We start from the raw sequence: 21,974 nt of genomic DNA on the forward strand, positions 1-21,974 counted from the left end.
CAACACAGTCAATAAATTAATTAATTAATTAAAATAAATCACCAGTCAAAATTGACTGGTGATCCACAACCTTTAAAATTATTTTCCCAAAGAATCCTCTATTCTGAAGCTGGGAAAAACTCCTGAATTCACTCTCGGTTCTGATATGGAGTTGCTTGGAAGGGTGGGTAATTTGAACATCACTTAGCTCCCAAATAGCTACTTACCTAGACATACTGGGTATTTTAAATTCTGGATACAACTGCTGATCATATTCAAATTTTTTGAAGACCTGAGTTAGAATTCAGAGTAGAAAGGTAGAAGGTAGTAGAAAGATGATTGGATTTGAAGTTAAGTTCCAGTCTCTACTACTAATTGGTATCTTAATGTATCCCTGTAGTTTACTACAGGGATAAATGTAGTAAATGTAGTTTACTCCTCTATATAATGAAGATACTAAAATCTGCTCTGCCTAGGTCATAGTCATAGGGTTGTTTAAAGATCTAGGAATAAAAATGCATGGGAATGAACTCTAAACCATGCAGTTGTATGGAATCTCAGTTGTTGCTGTAATACTAAAACAGAAGTTTTGGAAAAAACAAAACTTAAAGGGAAACTACTACTGGCCCTGGTGGAATTTGCAGTCTGGGTTTTCTTAGATCACCCAAGTTGCAATTTTCATTGTATTGGTTTGTCTGTTAGCTTAATTCTCGTTATGTTTTCTCATTCTTATCCCCAAACAATTCAACCCGAAGCAGAGTTGTCTTACAATAATGAATAGTATTTAGGAAAAACTTTGGTGCAACACAATGGTAAATTATTTTACAAATTTTCACCATGTGCATTGGCAACAAGAATTACAGTAGGGCTTCCCTGGTGGCGCAGTGGTTGAGAGTCCGCCTGCCGATGCAGGGGACGCGGGTTCGTGCCCCGGTCCGGGAACATCCCACGTGCCGCGGAGCGGCTGGGCCCGTGGGCCATGGCCGCTGGGCCTGCGCGTCCGGAGCCTGTGCTCCGCAACGGGAGAGGCCACAGCAGTGAGAGGCCCACGTACCGCAAGGAAAAAAAACCAAAAAACCAAAAAAAAAAAAAAAAAAAGAATTACAGTAGAAAATAATTAGTTTATTGCCATCACATTCATTTCCGTAACAGTGATGAGACAATACTGATTCTTCAGCGTTTCCACGAGGGTCGGCCTACTGAGTATGCCCGCTTCCCACCAGCCTCCTATTGACTGCTGGATCTGCTGACTCAAAGCTCTTTGAGGTCAGTGATGTTTTCTCTCTAGCTGACTTCTGGGTGATCAGCTCAGTGCCCGAAGCACAGTGGAAATGGGATGGAGACTTGTTGTGTGGGTGAGTGAGGCTGACTCACCTCTTCTCCTTAAAGACCCACATGTTAAGGCACTGCTAGTGGGACCGAGAGAGGGAGTCAAATCCCACATCTGATCGTGGCTAAACCCAGCACCCCAAATGCCTGTGTATGAATTTTTCCTAAGATTTATTCAAATAGTAAATAAAATGGACTGTCATCTGCTCTGAACAATGCTGTTCTCAAGGTGAGGTTTCTGTAATGCCTCTATATCCCAGACTGGAACAGCAGCGTTCAGAAGCAATTTTTTTTTAAACATCTTTATTGGAGTATAATTGCTTTACAATGGTGTGTTAGTTTCTGCTTTATAACCAAGTGAATCAGCTATACATATACATATGTTCCCATATCTCCTCCCTCTTGCGTCTCCCTCCCACCCTCCCCATCCCACCCCTCTAGGTGGTCACAAAGCACGGAGCTGATCTCCCTGTGCTATGCAGCTGCTTCCCACTAGCTATCTATTTTACATTTGGTAGTATATATAAGTACATGCCACTCTCTCACTTCGTCCCAGCTTACCCATCCCCCTCCCCGTGTCCTCAAGTCCATTCTCTATGTCTGTGTCTTTATTCCTGTCCTGTCCCTAGGTTCTTCAGAACTATTTTTCTTTTTAGATTCCATATGTATGTGTTAGCATACGGTATTTGTTTTTCTCTTTCTGACTTACTTCACTCTGTATGAGAGACCAGAGCATTCTAAAAGCAGTGAACAAGCGAATACCTTGCAGAGGTCTAAGGATTAGCATGACTAAAATATTTTTAAGTCTTAATTTCTAGGCTATTATTCCATCTCAAACAGAAGCAGTTCATGTTTTAGTAGAAGATTGCTATAACTATGAAGTGAAACTACACGTTTATCATCTTTAACTGTGCCCATTATTAAGAAGTAATGACTATGAACATATAATCATTGATTACAACTCTTAAAATAGCCATGATATCGAGTAGCCACGAACATGAAACTATGAAGGTAGAATATAAAATAAATTAGGCCCTGAGCATACGCAAATTTCAGTGAAAAACATACAGTCAGTAAGAGATACCGTTCCAGAACTATATTTCTGTAGCCAGTCTTTCACTATTCACACTTTGCAGCCTACTTCTGTGCTACAAAACAGGAATACTCGAAGAAAAATGTGCAGTATTGAAATCGCAAGAATCCGAGTGAAAACATATAGGTTCCATTCCAGATTGGATGACTTGCTAGTCACGTGACATGGGACAAATCACTTTGGTCCCTTAGACTCAACACGTTGGTCTATAGGTTTAACTTCCTGAGTACTTGTGAGGTTGAAAACTTTTGTCCATGACAGAGACTGTAAATCTTTATAAACTCTGAGTCCTCATTCTGCTAGGAGTGGATAAAATCAGGAATTGGTTTTTATTTGGGTTATTTTATTCTTTTTGATGGCTGAGCTCTTTATTGGTACTTTTATTTTAATGGTTATTATTGCAATAAGCATTCATGACCCCAAACTCTGAGATCTTTGTAATAAAATGACCCACGACAATGGCAAGGCATTCTCTTCAAGTCTATGTCATTTTATCACTAAACTTTCATAGGCACTTTACAAAAGTAGCTTCAGACACGGTTTACTTTTGAGGACACGCTGTGACACCAGCAATAAAACAGCAAAATTTTATATCCGGACATGGAGTGATGGGTCACCTCCCTGCTCCTGTATTCAGAGACGCTGAAAGCCCAGCAAACTTGGGAAGGGCGAGTTGCTTTCCAAGGCGATTGCTCAGCGGAGATATCTGGAGCAACCAGCCATCTCATGTGAAATTCTTTTCATCTTCCCTCCACAATCCTGTGCAAACCAGGAGGATTTCTGAGAGGCACCGAGATTCTCAATCATTGCAGCGAAGATGCTTTCTGATTTGAGCTCATGAGAGGAAGGGCAATTTCATGTTAAACATACACACAAGATGACAGGGAGGGATGGGAACTGATAGCCCAAAATACATATGCAAACCCTGCCTTGGAAGCTTGTATTTCACTCTCTTGGACAAAGTTAATGGAAACCAAGGAACTACCATTCCAGAATCATCACCCCCTTTAATCCTTAATAATCAAATAAAAATGGGCAGCCTATATTCAGGAGCAGTTCCTGCAAGCAGATCTCCAGGAAACAAGGCTCCCTATAGACTTTCCCTTGATCTTAAAGCTTAACTTGAAACATTTATATGCACGGAGCACCTGGCCAGGAGATGTGAGGTGGCATGTTTTTCACCTTGGCTCTATTTCTTTCTTTAATAATAAATTCTCAGGGTTTTTTTTTCCTCCTTCCTGGAAACGGATTCCATTCGAAATAATGTTTTTTGTTCTTTCTTAATAGTTTAAGAAAAGCAAGACAAACTTGAAAACACCCCATTAACATCCAAAAGGTTCCCTGCTTGCCTGACTGTATCATCCCTGCTTTAGGGTAGATGAGGCAGAAGTCAGCATAGGTTAAATCCAATCAGGTTGAGAACTTCTTTTGTTTGAATTCAAAGGGCTCAGGTTAGCCTATTATGCAACTGAGTATCACCTGGCTACACAGGTCTTTCTCCCTGACACACCTTGCTGGGTAAACAGGGGGTGAACTCTATAAACTGTTTCGGCTGCACAGGCTTAAATACACAGATATCTGAATTATAGTCAGATGTTTAACAGAGGAGAAAAGCTGGGGTTTGTCCCAAAATGGTAAGGCCATCTGGGTTACATCCTCAACAAGGATATAATGCACTTGATGGTGGAAACATACCACAGAGTCTGCTCTGTGGCCTTCTCCCGAATCAGAAACCTTATAGCTCTTTAGAAATACATGTGTTTTTTAAAAATTTTTATTGGAGTCTAGTTGATTTACAATGTTGTGTTAATTTCAGGTGTACAGCAAAGTGAATCTGTTATACATATCTCCACTCTTTTCTTTTTTTTTTTTTTTTTTTAGATTCTTTTCCCATATAGGCCATTACAGAGTATTGAGTGGAGTTCCCTGTGCTACACAGCAGGTTCTCATTAGTTATCTATTTTATATATAGTAGGGGGTAAGGGGGGGAGGGATAAATTGGGAGATTGGGACTGAAATATATGTATTTTTTAAAGGGGGCACCAGTCCGCGAGTCCTCTCTCCTCTCTTTCTTCCATCTTTCTTTCCTTTCTTCCTCTCCATCTTCATTCCACAAAACATCTTTGAGGAGACTAACCAAAAGTCACACAGTGCAAAAGTATACGATAAATAGTTGAAATTAAAGCCAAGGAAAGTCAAAGGAAATATTCCAACATATATAAATGTAAACCACTCACTCCTGTATGGCTGCTGGCAGGCGGAAAGTGTACATCTGGCTCTGTGGATGCCCGGTCCAGGTCCAGGACACATCGAGGCCCAATTCACCTCTATGCCTCCAGCCCTGCCCCCTCTAATCTCATTCTCCATGCCTGAGTAGTACCTTTAAAAATCAAATCAGATCAGGTCTTATTCCTGCTTGCAGCACATCGATGGCTTCCCGCTGTATTTAGGATAATGTCAGGATTCTTCCCTGTAGCTTACGAGGCTCTCGAGACCTGGCTCATTACTGCCCTCAACCTCATCCCTCCGGCCACATGGAACCTTGGTCAACAATTCAGGTGTGCCTGCTCTCACCTGACCACCCTCCTCATGGCATCTGTCACACTTGACCATTTACTTAATAGCTTGCTTATGCTGTCTGATAACACACTCTTTGAGAATAGGAACTGGAAATAAGTCGCTCTGTACTTTATTCCCAGCATTTAGCAGAGTGCCTGGCGTATTATGGCTTAACTGTACGTTACTGTTTGTTGCATGAATAAATAATAATCACTGACATCTATTAAGCATTTAGCATGGGCCACAAAAGATGCCCAAGGTTTTACCTCCTTTCATCATTGTGAAAAAGTCTATTCTTCACAGCGGAGCCATAGGAAGATTACGATTATCTTCATTTTACAGATGAGAAAACCAAGGCTTCCAGTGGCCAAGTGTGGGTGCCAAGCCACCAACCTGGATCCTTCTGGTTCTCAGGTTTGAGCTCTAATCACCACCCTATACTGCTTTTCTAGTAACAAATCATGCTTCCTAACCGCCTGATCAAAAAAGAGACAGTTACAAGACTCACAGACTCGGAAAAAAAAACACATACCAACTGTTGGGGAGAAACAGGGCTTTTCCTGGATTCTGAAACTTTAAAAATACCTTCCCCTGGGTCATGTCAAACCATTCCCAGGGGCCTGATTTTGTGGAGGGCAGCCTGGGAATCCCTGCAGGGAGCAGGATAGCAGATTTCATAGAGCCTCCTCCTAGATACAATACAACCCAAGTTAGTAGCATCACAAAAAAGCAGACTTCACCGAAGTCCATTCTCAATCAGGTGAAATACACAGTTCTCCGGTGATCTGGCTTAAACCGTTTACTTAATTCACCAAAATCAAATCCAGCAAGTATTCATATTGTCACTTCAAGAGCATTTTCCCCTCGAGAAGAGTAAGGAAGAGGAGAGCTGGTGGGGAAAGAAAGGCAAGGACTCATGACCCATCTGACCTAGAAGGGCAGTGACCTAGCAGGGTGTGCAGGGAGCTGACTTGGCCAGCACGGTCTTGCTGAGGGATCCCTGACCAGACAACATTACCTGGGCCCAGCTTCCTCCTCCATAACCTGGACATCCCAGAGTCCCAAGGATCCTTTCTGCTCTACTGTTCCCTGGTTGTCAATGGCTGCTCTCCTCGGGGTTCCATTTCCCGTGGTTTTGTTTCGAAGTTAACACCCGCCCCCTAAAAAAATGATACAAATGAACTTACTTACAAAACAGAAATAGACTCACAGACATAGAAAAAACCTTATGGCTAACAAAGGGGATGGGGTTGCCTGGGAGGGAGAGACAAATGAGGAGTTTGGGATTAACAGATAGATACACACTACTATATACAACAAGGTCTTACTATGTAGCACAGGGAACTATATTCAGTATCTTGTAATAACCTACAATGGAAAAGAATCTGAAAAAGAATATATATATATATGTATACATATATGCATAACTGAATCATTTTGCTGTACACTTGAAACTAACACAACGTTGTAAATTAACTATACTTCAATTTAAAAGAAGAAGTTAACACCCCGCTCTCCTTCTAAAAGTTTGGATTTGTTTGGGTCTTGATCATTAAAACTGAGAAAGAATTACCCAAGCAATTCTGGCTACCACTACCCCCTCTTACTGTCTGTTGCCTCAGAGGAGAAAAGCCCTCAGCCACAGAAAACACCACACACACACACACACACACACACACACACACACACACACACACACGTGCGCGCACGCACTACCGTCCATTCTTCTGTGACGGGTGCTACCGTCCATTCTGCAACCTAGTTTGCATGTTTGCTTTCTGAGTCAGTTTGAAGAGTTTTCTCTGAATCAACTGTACCTTCTACTAGTTACGGCTGGTCGCAATATGTGCTTCCCGATCTTGGAAGCGTTTCCCCTTAAAACCCGACTACGGTTATTTTACGCCATCCCGTCTACAGCTCTGTGGAGGGAAATCTTCCACCTTGTGAATACGGAAGTCTATCCAAAGGAGAGTAGATGTTCAATTTAATCACATTATTGCTGAATTTTCACAAAATCAGTTCTATAGTCTTTTCCTTTGAAGGCCTTGCAACTATGCATGTTTTTTACAAATATACACGTCTTGTCTTGCAGATGTTTGCAGTTATGTCCCGATCTTTAAACCATTCTTGCAAAATGACTCTGAACTAGGTAAATAATGTAGTTGTTGAACAATATAGACTCCCTTTTGCCATGAAGACATGAAGAAGAAAATATTATACACAAAAATCTGAAAATTCTAGGATAAAAGAAGAAGAGGCTGTCTACTCAATGCTCTGTGGTGACCTAAATGAGAAGGAAATCCCAAAAAGAGGGGATATGTGTATACATATAGCTGATTCACTTTGCTACACAGCAGAAACTAACACAACATTGTAAAGCAACTATACTCCAATAAAAATTAATTTTAAAAAAGAAGAGTCTGGGGTCTATAGTCTATTTATAACCCACTTGTTTGCTTTTAAGGGATTCTGTTAAGTAAGTAAGTCTGATTCTATCAATTGGGAGGGAATAAAGCTGCTTACTAATAGGACATGAAATTTTATTCTTTCTACTAGTCAACCGTGGAATTTAGAATTCTGTAATTGTAGGTTTATACTATATTTCTATGTATGGTTTTCAGTATATTATCCTAAGTTTCTTTTGATTCAGCATTTCCTAGTCACTTCATATCCTCTTATTTTCAGTTCATTGCTCCATAAATAAGGGAAATGGGAGAAAGTTCCAAATGATTCAGAAGATAAACTGAACTAGCTGAGAAAGACATCCAAACTTCAGAAGCAAAATGACAAATGCATAAAACTAAAGGAACTTGGAGTTCTGTCTTGACAAAGGAAAGGGATGTTCTATATTTTTCTAATAAGAAAAAAGGTAATCACTGTAAATTTGTGAAGGAAAATTTAGGTAGACTCCTAAAGCAAGTGATCTTACATGTGAGAGACAGAACGTGTACAGTCTATGGAGGAATTAAAGACTGGAGATGAGTAGTACTCATCTCAGAGGAGGGAGGTTGCAGACACCGGAAACGGAGCTGCAGCTCTAAGAAGAAGCCTGGAATGCAGTTAATGATTTCTAAAGATGAGCTCCTGCCAGCCCTCAGCACTGCAATTTGCCTACCATTCAGTAAATAGCCTTTACTTCTTGGACGGTGGCTTAGTGTTTTAAAAGAATAAGCACATCTCCTGAGGTCCCTGCCCATCAGTATATACAGACCTGGAGAATCTTTGGTGCTGTATTAATGCCACGTGCTCTCTTAAAGGGCACAGCCTGGATTCCAGATTCCATTAGAGGCAGGTGAGGGAAGGTACCGTTTCTTTTTTAGCAACTGGGTTTAAAAACAAACAAAAAATTGCCCATGCTCATCCCAAACTTTTCGATAGCTTGTCAAAATAAGGTGCAGTGGAAGCATGCAACATAACAAGATGCAAACACCAAACCTAGTCCTTTCGAGAAAATTCCTCAGCGTCCCCCCTACGTGGTTCAATCATGCTGCTCATTAAACAAGTCGTTGTAATACTGTCAGCCCCATCTTCTAGGTGCCAGGATTTCCTTTTGAAGAGAGAAGGTAATCAGGGGCCCAGCTTTGCAGAAAGGTAAACATTTGGAAACCAGGACAGGGTTTTCTGGTGTTTAAGACCTGGCATCTTCTAAATTTAGAGACCGCAATCCCCCCGCCCCCATACACACACACACACACACACACACACACACACACACACACACACTTCTTTTTCTAGCTTCAAATACTTTTAAAATTTATTTTAATTTTTTAGCTTTCACAGGCACAAGGTACTGTGAAACACACCTCAAGTGTCTTTTAAAAATTAAAACAGGGTTGATTTGTAGTGTCAGTGGTCCCCGCTAATCAAAATCACTGCCAAGTTTTCAGGAGGGAAGAGGTACAGCTTTCTCACTACAGAGCACAGCTTCATTTTTCGTTTTGATCTAAATCTGAATGTTTTCCTGCAGATAATTCTCTTGCATTTTTTAAAGGAGAGGAACGGGTAATACAATTCGCAGACAATAAATGTTTATTTGGACACACAGGTTCCCATGCCACCCTGGACAAATGTGCGGAACGCCAGGTCCCTCTGCTGGCTCAGCTCTGCAGGAGCGTCTCCCATCGGTGTGCCTTCAGAGATTCTGCCTCTAAATTAAAACTTCCCAAACAGAATGTACTGTTTACTCTGCTCCTACCACCCAGGACCACCACTGGGATGCAGAGAGGGGAACGTGTGGACACCATTTAGGACAAGAAGAACGAGCAGCTGCCTGAGTGAGGGTTCCTCTGACTTGTGCCTGAGTCTGAAGCCAATGCACATTTCAGTTCATGCTCTATCTTCTCATAGGCTTTTTTTTTTTTTTTTTGCAATTGTCTTTTAAAAATTAGAAGTGCCTTTTATGAACTAGTAAGCTTGTAGGAATCTTCTTGTCCTTAAGTTCAAGGATTTTTTAAAGAACCAAAGAAACAAACGAAGACACATGAATTTAACAAAGCAGTAAGTTTCCCAGAATCTTGCCTGCTAGCAGCAGAAGTCCTGTAAGTATAGTCTTGTGAGCAGCAGATTTGATTCTTTTAAACTGGAGAATCGTGGTATGGCATTCTGGAGTTCTTCAATGAAAATAAAATAGTTCTATAATGTTTAAAAAGAATCTGCAGTTTCATTTTAAATACATTCAAGAAAGCACCGTTCTCTTTAAATTGTCATTATGAGGGCCTTTATTTAAAACCATGAGTTAACACGAGAAACGGTGGTGTTTATTTTCTAATGCTAATCACCATGATACTTTCAATTACAGAACAGAAAAGATCATATTAGATAGAGGGAAAAAAAATCATGAGGTCCATGGATTCAGATGAGTCAAGGCAAATAATACTTGAATAGTGATGAGTTGGTCTAAACCTATCACCTTAAAACAAAAACTAAATAAGGACCCAGAGCAAAAAATAACAGAGAGAAAGAGAGATAGGGAAATGCAGAGAAAGACAGACAGAGGAGGAGAGGAGAGAAGAGGGAAAACGAATAATGACAAAAAAAAAAAACCAGTACTTCATATAGCTGATGGGCCCCTCAAATTTTTCAAGTTACAATTAATGATTTTTAAAGATATACCTCCTAATATTTAATATAATAACAATAGAGGGGCATCATTCTGGAATATCTGAAATCTTTTCTGTAGAAATCCACCACTCCCCAGTTTGAGAATCTTCATTCATAAAAAACACACAGGAGAGAGGGCATTGTTCCCGAGCTACCTTCTCATCACGTCAATGCCGGCCCACACACAGGTTTGGTAACCATTGTTTTAGATACATCAGATGAATAAACATTTCAATTACTAGAGCTCTACTATTTCTACAGTTTTGACTTTTTTGTAATTGAGATGCTTGAGTATTTTTAGTTAAGACATTTTCTCTAAAAAAAGTGTATATGGCAATTTTAAATTAAATTGAGTTAACACATTTTGTTTTGAGGATTCTGGTGCCAGAGAAATTAAGGACGCTAGGTCCACTTCCCTGCTTCCTGATAATTGGAAGCATGTGAAGGTGCTTTTAAGAATCCAGACACCCATGCCCCACTTCAGATGTACTGAATGAGAGTCTCTGAGGGAACGTCCCTGGAATCTTTTATTTATTTATTTAATAGTATGCCTCTGGGTTTGGAAACCACTGCTCCAGAATGTTGCAAAATCAAGAGAGCTGTTAAATGATTTTTTAAAACATCATCCAATATCTGGGTAGTTCCTTGCAGCCACAAAACCCAGAGGAACTGAGACCACTGTATGTTCTATAAGCACCGGGCACAAATCACCTGTTTTCAAAAGAGGCATAAAAACAGAACGCTGTTTAGTACACTTTCTAGGTATGTAAATTGCAAATTCATAATTTAATATGCTCCACCTTTCCTAGGACACAGAGGGATGCGTTTGAATTACTAGTCTTTGCTTTTTAATTTTTTAAATTTGGTTGTTAGAAAAATAAATCCGTCGTGTTTATTGGAGTCAAGAGTTGTGACATGAAAGAACAATGTTGCCATCTAGTGGTCAAGTGGAGACATTAAAGAATCAGAATGTCTTGTGAAATGCCAAGTTGGAGGAAGTGAACCCTAAGGAAAGAAGGTAAACAAATTTCAATAAAGACTTCTATTATTGAAATAATTTTTCTAAACTACAGATTACTACACCCAGGCTTTCTGAACCTCGTGTCAGCTTCTAGTCTTAGCATCACCAGTAGTGGTCAGTTGACAGCAGAGCTGTGTTTCGTTTGGCTTTTTAAAAAATAACATGGTAAACTTTCTGACATTTGTGTAATTTGTGTAGGTTCAGAGGTGAATTTTAACACCCGGAGGCCTCTCAAACCATCAGTGGCACCATCCTTCACAATGGTAGCAGCCCCATTGGTTTCGCTGATTGCTCAGGCTGCCTGAACCCTTAAACCCTTTAAAGGGGAGATTCTACAGGGGTTCCCCACCACTGACATCTCAGGGGAGGTACACTACTCCTTGAGGTATTTCATCTAGAAGCCTCCCGTGTTCCCAGCACTGCATCGTGTGATGGAGCTGGGCTCCCAAGTCATTTGAGTGAGGGAGGATTTCATGTCAAAACGTGCACGTACACTCGTCCCTAGAAGTTAGCACGCATAGCATCAGAGAGGAAGCGAAAGGCATCTGTCAAAGAAAAGGCATGCTATTCGACAATTATAGTTATTTTAATTTTAAATATTTGGTTTGGTCTAAGTGATCTCAATTAGGTCATGATATCTCTTAAATTGAATGTTATTCTTTTTTTTTTTTTTTTTTCTGAGGGTTTCAAGACTGGTTTGGGGCAGCCATCATATATGCTGGCTTTCAAAGGTGAAGGCGAAGGGTGTAATGCTGTCTTTCAAAGAGCTGTGAAATAGCCTGTCTTATGCACTGAAGCAGGGTCCCCCAGGAAAGGCTAGAAAGGACTGTTCTATAGCAAAACTCACAAATAAACTTCTTAGAGGGAGACCTGGATCATGTCTGGGACTTAACTGTTCCTTATTCTTTTCATTTAATGGGACACACTTCCATCTTTATCTGAATAAAAGGCCTTCTTACTCAAGATTTCCTCCTCCTTAATTGATTTAGGCCTCTGTATTTGTTATTCAGTCCTATGAAAATGAAAAGGTGCCCTGCCAGTAGAAATAGGACTATGCCCAGCCTGTTCCAACATGTATTTGCACTGGAAGACCTGCCAGAGAGAACATATATAAGGATAACCTAGAGAAAGGTATAGAGAACACCAGGTTACTAGCAGTCTTCTAGATTGTATCCAAAACTCCTGGCTGGGGAGGCCTTAGATATGGAGTTTTTTGAATAAGTACATGAAAGCAGGAGGGAAAGGCTTACTACGTGTCCGATACTATTCTTCACTCTTTAGATAAATTAACTCATTTAATCCTCATAAGTCCCTAAAAGGTAGGTACTTTTATTCCCCCTATTTTACAGATGTGGAAGTTAAGGCAGAGCAGGGTTAAGTGACTTGCCCAAGGCCATGACCAGCAATCGTAGGAATGTAATTTGATTCCAAGCAGTCTGTCTCCAGAATCTATACATCTAGCTGCTGTACAAAACTGCCTTACTCTGTGGAACTTCAGCCCTTTTCAAGAATTAAAATTCAATAAAGCACAAGTAAAATGATATTGAACGCAATGCATATTCCTGGATTAATTTAAAGGCTTTGGGGGATCTAGAGTCCTCTGGCTCCTCATGAGGAATGTAGGTCTTCACCCCACAGCACTATACTGGCTGGATCAGGAAAGAGATTAGGCTGTGTCTGGACCGGGACTCAAAGCCAACAAATGATGTACATGATCCAAACTCATTCTATTCCAAATATTAGATGCTGCATTTTAAAATTCCTGTCTTGTATCAATTTATTATACTTCTTTTTTGTCACTCTCAAAATTATGACAATAGAGCAGAAGGCAAAACATAGGCTTTGGGGGGCTTTTGGTAGTTTGTCCATCAAATGTATAGATACAAACACATGTATATTTAGTCTATAAATGCTTATTGAGCACCTACTATGTGCAAGGCATTTGCTGGATGGTGTTGAGGATGGAAAGATAAATGATAAGTCACTGCAATTAAGATGCCCACAGACAGTAGGGGAGATAAAAAAAAGATGCAAAAATAACTGTGATAGTACAATGAGGCAAGAGATTCCTTCTAAATGAGAGGCACAGAGTCATGGGGATTGTGTATCCTGTAATTCTCTGTGGACCAGAATTAGTCTACAGCTTGACCACAAGGCATAAACAGAATTTTTGGAACATACAGTTTACTTATTCTCAAAAAGCCCACTAGACCTTAGATTAAGATTCACCAAGCAACTGCAGAATAGTAGAGAGGCACAAAGGATGCAACCAGAGAATGGAATTATGTGGAGGAGGCAAGACCAAGACGAAGCAGCCAGGAAGAACAATTAACACACGCTCATTAGCTCTGCCATTAAGCCATGGCTGTGACATCATTCCAGCGACAGAAGGGGTTTACATCATATGCAGAAGATGTTCCAGATCTTTCCTAACGTCATTATGATTTACAGTATCTTAGGAAAATTGTCTAGGGTGCCCCTTAGTTTTTCACCCACTCATGAAGAAATTACTGCACATTTCCCCTCTCTGGAGCTGTTATTAAAGACTGCTAGCCCCAGCACTAGTCACAATAGCCAAGACATGGAAACAACCTAAATGTCCATCAGCAGACGAATGGATAAAGAAAATGTTGTACATATATATGATGGAATACTACTCAGCTATTAAAAAAACGAAATAAAGCCATTTGCAGCAACATGGATGCAACTAGAGAATATCATACTAAGTGAGGTAAGTCAGAAAGAGAAAGACAAATATCATATGATATTGCTTATATGTGGAATCTAAAATATGACACAAATGAACCTATCTATGAAACAGAAACAGACTCACGGACATAGAGAACAGACTTGTGGTTGACAAAGGGGAGAGGACTGGGAGACGGATGGAGTAGGAGGTTGAGGTTAAAAACAATGGATACAAAACAAGGTCCTACTGTTTAGCACAGAGAACTATATTCAATATCCTATATTCAATATGGTGATAAACCATAATGGAGAAGAATATTTGAAAAGGAATGTATATATATGTATATATATGTATGTGTATATATATATATGTATATATATGTATAACTGAATCACTTTGCTATACAGCAGAAATTAACACAACATTGTAAATCAACTGTACTTCAATTAAAAAAATAAAAGACTGTTAGCCTCCCCCAGTCCCTCTCTACATCTGAAATGGTACCTCCACCTACTCTTGATCCCAGGCTCTGCCCACCATCTAGGGTCTTCCACCAGCTTGTAACTGCTATTCACTTCCATGCCCGTTAGGGTCCCATAAAGATTCTCAGGTTCAGTTAGGCTAAAGGACTCGGGAGACTTCACAGAGCACACTCTCATAAGGCCCTGGTTTACCAAGAGAAGGCACATGCAAGCAGAGAATCTGAGAAACTTCCAGGCAAAGGGCTCCAGGGTTCTTCTTATTTTTAGAAGGAGTTGCTTGGTCTCCAGATTAAACCACTAGGATTTGTGCTGTGAATGTTGGTTTCCCAAGACCTCCAGGCATAAGTTCCCAGTAGTCTTGTATGCCTCTTGGTCACCTTAACCAAGCCAGGCTAACTGGTTACACCAGCGGAGAGCTATCAACAATCTGGCCCTGGGTTTCACCAGGGGAGTTTCAGACTGTTAGCAGTGCCTCATAAATCATGAGCTGCTTGGTTAGTTAGCCCACTGACCTTCAGTTGGCCAAGAGCCAAAGCCAGACTTCCAGGGGTCTGTGGAAATAAGCAAAGAGCTGCTCCAGTCCAGCTGTAAAATTACCCTACAACACAGGTGCTTTGACTGCAAGCAAAGGAAACTGCTTCTGATCAACTTAAGCAAAAGGAAATTTACTTGGAGGGATCTCACAAGGAAGGCAAGAGGATTACAGTTGAGAACAGTTACAGAACTTGTTAAATAACAACTCAGGTCCCAGACAAGGACGCAAGCACGACAAGGCGCTGCAAGCAGCTAATGGAGTTCCACCAAGTCCTCAGTCCCTTCTTCCTCTGTTCAAAATTCAAATTTATAGGGAACGGGCTAAACTTGTGTCCATGTACCTGCCCCCAGTCCAGGGAAGCGTGGGACCCCTGATAACAGTGGAACTAGACTGGGTAAAAGGTCATTTCTGGAAAAAAATAACTTATTAGAAAGGCAATAGGCAGTTGGGATCGACATATACTCACTGCTATATATAAAATACATAGATAACTAATAAGGACCTACTGTATAGCACAGGGAACTCTACTCAATACTCTGTAATAACCTATATGGGAAAGAATCTGAAAAAGAAAAAAATATATATATATATATATATGTATAACTGAATCACTTTGCTGTATACCTGAAACTAACACATTGTAAATCAACAATATTCCAATATAAAATAAAAATTTAAGAAAAAGAAGGGCAAAATGCCTTTTGCATTGTCAAAATCCAGCCAATGGTCATTACAGTTTATAACCCATGTTTGTAAATGAGAAGTTTGGAGCAATTCAAGTAAAATCCTTTATGTCTAAGACAATAGCTTAAATTCATTCCTTCTGAAAACACTATTCTCTCCTCCATCCCTCTTCCTATGTTATGCTCTCCACCCACCAGCAGTGGCATACACATATCTATTGTCATTTTAGAAAAATGTAAATCCTAGCTGATATGAAAAAGGAAACAAAAAATAGCTGGTGGTTTTAAAATAGTTTTCCTTATTATAAAAATTATAGATGCTTATTACAGAAAAATTTTGAAAGTGAAGAAAATTATAAAGAAAACAGAATCGTTTGTAATTCACATCATAGAGGTCGATTCCTATAAACATTTCGTTATATTTCCTTCCAAGTTTTATGTTGCCATTGCATTTGTCTATGCATTTGTACAGTAAATAAACTTTAGTCTACGCCTATATTATTACATAATTTGGACCACGCAGTCGATTCAAGGTTGGGGGGCGCAAAGTTTTGTCTTGTTTTTAAACTTTGTTTTACAGTGAACTTTTTCGAGTCATTACATTTTATTCAAACTTATACTTTTCCCAATGTACACATATTTTTAAGAAATGTGCATTTTTGGTGGTATTTAAAGAGCCAAGTAGAATAAATGTAGCCCAAAAACTGTGAAGAGAAAAATCAACTCCACGAGCTCACACGACCCTGGAAGAGGGTGCCCATTGGGAGAAGCGATTGGAAATCAGCCCTGGAGCTTACCAGGAAGAGGCAAAGAGGGCATGCACCAGCAGAAATCAAATGATTTGGCAAGAGGGGAAAAAAGTCCCCCGGAGTCAAAGAATTGCCCAACCAGTCCCTTCTGAGAAAGAAAATACTATTAATAACAGAGCCCTGGGTTCTGGCATCAATTTAACTTGTATCGTGGTCCTTCTCCACCTCCCGGCCTCACTCTCCCACCCCACCCAGAACTGCTCTATTTTCTGGTACCCTTCCCAGAACCACTAAGGGTCTATTTATAATTGTGGGAGCTCAGCCGTGGCCACTGTGACCGGCAGACTCAAGGAGGTGTCCCCTGAGGAGGGAACGGGTGAGGGAGATGCGAGGTTGTGATTGCCTTAGAAGAAGTACTGCCTCTCCTTGTAGGTCCCTGTTCCTGGCTGTGACAAGAGAAGATTCATGAAAACTGCAAAACGCAGGCACTTTTTTTTTTTTCCTACAGTGAAATGATAATAATGGGAATCGTTTTAAGTTTCTGTAATTTTCTACCTCCCTTAATTTTTAGTGCTATCTGACCCCTGACCCTGATTAGAAATGGAAAAATCACAGGATGTTTTCTTAAAAAGCTTAATGCGATGAAATTATGATATTTGTCTAGGGAGTGACTTTTAAAAAATTGTCCTATAAAAGTAATATCAAATTATGAAGCATTATTTGATCATACCAAAGGAAAAGAAAGTTTAAGTTTTTATAAGATTCAAGCTTAACTTGCCTATGAGTTATATTTAAGAAATGACACCCGGTTTTCCTACAAAAATTCCATTGTCTCTTAATTTTCCAGTGGAAGTTACTGAGCTGCTTTTGTCGGTCAATAAGGTAAATTCTGGCCCCAAACATGAATCAGACTTGATATTGTAAATCAAGCAGCTAGGATATGTGAGTTCAAGCCATCTCCCACCAAAACAGCTCTAACAGGGTAATGTCTAGATCCTGGGGGTAAACTCGTGTTAATAATAGCATAGAAGGATCACAAATTTATTCACACTGTAATCATACATAAAGCAAACATATATTCAAAGTCCCCCTATAATTGGGTCTTTCTTTCTTACACTCCTCCACCTGCTGGAGGATGGGAGAAAAATCTCTTAATCAACTCATACTGGCACAATAATTAAAAATACCTCTTGAATGTAAATTGGTGCAGCCACTATGGAAAACAGTATGAAGGTTCCTCAGAAACAAAAAATATAGCTGCCATATGACCCAGCAGTCCCAGTCCTGAGCAAATATCCAAACAAAATTGTACGGTACTGGCACAAAAACAGAAAGATAGATCAATGGAACAGGATAGAAAGCCCAGAGATAAACCCACGCACATATGGTCACCTTACCTTTGATAAAGGAGGCAAGAACATACAGTGGAGAAAAGACAGTCTCTTCAATAAGTGGTGCTGGGAAAACTGGACAGCTACATGTAAAAGAATGAAATTAGAACACTCCCTAACACCATACACAAAAATAAACTCAAAATGGATTAAAGCCCTACATGTAAGGTCAGACACTATAAAACTCTTAGAGGAAAACATAGGCATAACACTCTATGACATAAATCACAGCAAGATCCTTTTTGACCCACCTCCTAGAGAAATGGAATTAAAAAGAAAAATAAACAAATGGGACCTAATGAAACTTCAAAGCTTTTGCACAGCAAAAGAAACCATAAACAAGACGAAAAGACAACCCTCAGAATGGGAGAAAATATTTGCAAACAAAGCAACTGACAAAAGATTAATCTACAAAATATATAAGCAGCTCATGCAGCTCAATATCAAAACAACAAACAACCCAATCCAAAAATGGGCAGAAGACCTAAATAGACATTTCTCCAAAGAAGATATACAGACTGCCAACAAACACATGAAAGGATGCTCAACATCATTAATCATTAGAGAAATGCAAATCAAAACTACAATGAGGTATCACTTCACACCAGTCAGAATGGCCATCATCAAAATATCTACAAACAGTAAATGCTGGTGTGGAGAAAAGGGAACCCTCTCGTACTGCTGGTGAGAATGTAAATTGATACAGCCACTATGGAGAACAGTATGGAGGTTCCTTAAAAAACTAAAACTAGAACTACCATATGACCCAGCAATCCCACTACTGGGCATATACCCTGAGAAAACCATAATTCAAAAAGAGTCCTGTACCACAATGTTCATTGCAGCACTATTTACAATAGCCAGGACACAGAAGCAACCTACGTGTCCATCACACAGGAATGGATAAAGAAGTTGTGTTGTATACACATAACGGAATACTACTCAGCCATAAAGAAGAATGAAATAATGCCATTTGCAGCAACATGTATGGACCTAGAGATTATCATACTAAGTGAAGTAAGTCAGAAACAGAAAGACAAATACCGTATGATATCACTTACATGTGGAATCTAAAATATGACACAAATGAACCTATCTATGAAACAGAAACAGACTCAACAGACATAGAGAACAGACTTGTGGTTGCCAAGGGTTGGGGGGAAGGGATGGATTTGGGAGTTTGGGATTAGCAGATGTAAACTATTATACATATGTATAACTGAATTAGTTTACCCAAAACTGTTAATTTCTGGTTAGTACACCAGAAACAAACATTGTAAATCAAGTGTACTTCAATAAAATAAATTTTAAAAAAATACCCCTTAAGTAAATGCTCTATCTCTTTCGGTCAAGGTCAGTCTCTCAAATGTCACCCTAAATCATCTCTGGTTCTATTATCAGGGAATGTGGCTTATATGATCATATGATGGCAGAGGGGACAGGTAGTCCATGGAACCGGAGGGTGTCCTCTGGATCCTCATGGACCCCTTGGAGACAGTGACTTGTTCAGGCTGGATTTAAACACTGGGTATGACGAGTTCGCCTCTGGGCTTCCTGCCGCCATCTGCTGTTGAAAGGACGCAGTTTTTCCAGGCTTCGTGTGTGGGATTCTGTGGCCTCCCCTCGTGTTCCAGGCTTCAGTTCATGTTGCACAAGTGCTGCTGGCCCATCGGAGTGTCTACCTCATCTTCCATCTGCCCTTGGCCAGGCTGTCCACTCTTTTGTGGGGTTATCTCCTCACCCTTGTCCCTGTGTAGCTCCACGGCCCACTCACTGGCTCCTCTTGGAGGCCTGTGGAGCTTTCTGAATTCCCTTCACACCTGGAAGAGTCCAGGGAACTGCTACAGATTGAGATTTGTGTCCCTAGCCTTCAGCTACACACACATTCATTTGTTGAAATCCTAACTCCCAAGGTGATGCTATTAGGAGGGGAGGCCTTTGGGAGGTGATTAGGTTATGAGGGTGGAGCCCTCATGAATGAGTTTAGTGCCCTCATAAAAGAGACTCCAACCTGACCATGAATGATGATGCTGTAAGGAAAATATCCAGCTTATGGTCAGTTTATGGTAGTTTTGTTACAGCAGCCTGAACAGACTAAGTAATGGGCCTGGGAAATATAAGCCCGTGCCCCCTGTTCAACCTTGCTCTGCCACTGAATCTACTCAGAGGTAGCCAACCCACATCCAGTGTTGACATTGTTGGTCCATAGGGAAGCAGAGTTCCAAAGTGGGCAAAACCTAACAGCCTCAGCCTTAAACCTAACACCTCTCCTCCCCACAGCACCTAATCTGAAAGAGGAAAGGTGGGGCCATAAGTGTTTCACCCAGCCTCTCTCATTTTCCCCTCCTTCTAACAACCTCCTGGTGGGAGGTTGGGCCAGGATTCCCTTATGAAAACGCTGCAAACTGGCCAGCCAGTCCTGACTCCTGAAATTTTTTTTTTAATTAATTTATTTATTTTTGGCTGTGTTGGGTCTTCGTTGCTGTGCCCAGGCTTTCTCTAGTTGCGGCAAGCAGGGATAACTCTTCACTACCGTGCGCAGGCTTCTCATTGCGGTGGCTTCTCTTGTTGCGGAGCACGAGCTCTAGGCACGCAGGCTTCAGTAGTTGTGGCACGCGGGCTCAGTAGTTGTGGCACGCGGGCTCTAGAGCGCAGGCTCCGTAGTTGTGACGCATGGGCTTAGTTGCTCTGCGGCATGTGGGATCTTCCTGGACCAGGGCTCGAACTCGTGTCCCCTGCACTGGCAGGCAGATTCTTAACCACTGCACCACCAAGGAAGCCCCTGACTCCTGAAATTTTAAAGAAGCTTAGTTATTAGAAATTTGTCAGGCTAGCTCTCCACAGCCTGTTTTTCAAAACCTTTGGCTTTCCAAAGAAGTTAAGAAAATCAGCTTTGAGATTTAAGCTTCTCTAGGCCAATGGTTCTAGGGGACATTTTGGAAAATTGTACTGTTACTTTTGGTTGTCACAAAAATTGGGCAGCTCAAGGTTCGGAGATGAGGACCAAGGATGCTCAACATCCTGTCATGAAAGAGCCTGTTCCATAATGAAAAATCATTCTTTCCAAAGTCTGTGTAGATGAAAAATCTACAACTTTATGAGCTTAAAACCTAACTCTCACAAACTGTTTCAGCATGGTTTAAATATAAACCATGTATTTAGTTGATATAAACCAGTATAAAATTTCCAGCAATGCAACTAATGTATAAATGAGAGAAGATGATTCTTTTCCTTGTTTACAATATCACCAAGAGTTTTTCCCCTAGTTCCAAAAAGTCACCAAGAGCGGCACTACGTTTTATAGCTGTGTCACACTGCTGAATCTGTCTGCATGGTTAGCTGTCATTCAGGGCAATCATGGAAGCACCAGTCTTATGCCTTCTGGTGCAGGTGTACCCAAGCATTACATGTAAATGCATATTATTTCACCATAAGTCAGTCTCCTTTATCTCTCCTTTATATTTCAATTAGAGCACTGCATTGATATTTAAAGAATGTAGTAGGTGGCTAGTATTAGCTCTACAATTTCATTTTAAGATAGTAAAGGGAGAATAAAAACTGATTGTTATACAAAGAGAGTTGAAATCAGGTAAGGATAAGAGCTACTGCTCTGGACAGTCCCCACTTTTCCCCTCTCCACATCGAGCAGTTACCACGTGCCAGGCACTCAATGTTTTCCAGACTTGCTGCCCTTTACTCGTCTCAACCATTCTGTAAGGTGGGCATTATCATCCCTATTCTATAGAGGATGAAACTGCAGCTTAGAGAATCTAAGTAAACCAGTACGTGGAAAAACCAGTTTTCAAATTCAAGTTCACATGGGTGCAAGGCGTGGCATCTTAACCATCCCACATATTCAACTAATAGAAAGAAAGAGAGAAAGAAAGAAAGAAAGGAAGGAAGGAAGGAAGGAAGGAAGGAAGGAAGGAAGGAAGGAAGGAAGGAAGGAAGGAAGGAAGAAAGAAAGGAAGGAAGGAAGGAAGGAAGGAAGAAAGAAAGGAAGGAAGGAAGGAAGGAAGAAAGAAAGAAAGGAAGGAAGGAAGGAAGGAAGGAAGAAAGGAAGGAAGGAAGGAAGGAAGACAGAAAGGAAGAAAGAAAGAAAGAAAGAAAGAGAGAAAGAAAGAAAGAAAGGAAGGAAGGAAGGAAGGAAGAAAGAAAGAAAGAAAGGAAGGAAGGAAGGAAGAAAGAAAGGAAGGAAGGAAGGAAGGAAGAAAGGAAGGAAGGAAGGAAAGAAGGAAGGAAGAAAGAAAGAAAGAAAGAAAGAGAAAGAAAGAAAGAAAGAAGAAAGAGAGAGAAAGAAAGAAAGAAAGGAAGGAAGGAAGGAAGGAAGAAAGAAAGAAAGAAAGGAAGGAAGGAAGGAAGGA

At 40.5% G+C, this 21,974-nt stretch overlaps 1 long non-coding RNA gene across 1 annotated transcript in view; it reads right to left on the reverse strand.

Moving 5' to 3' along the window:
* LOC309822112 overlaps positions 1 to 21,974 on the reverse strand; it is a 215,024-nt gene that overhangs the window by 76,024 nt on the left and 117,026 nt on the right. The window lies entirely within an intron of this gene.

This window comes from Grampus griseus (genome assembly GCF_964374135.1).
Source record: "Grampus griseus genome assembly, chromosome: 4".
In the NCBI taxonomy this organism is placed as follows: domain Eukaryota; kingdom Metazoa; phylum Chordata; class Mammalia; order Artiodactyla; family Delphinidae; genus Grampus; species Grampus griseus.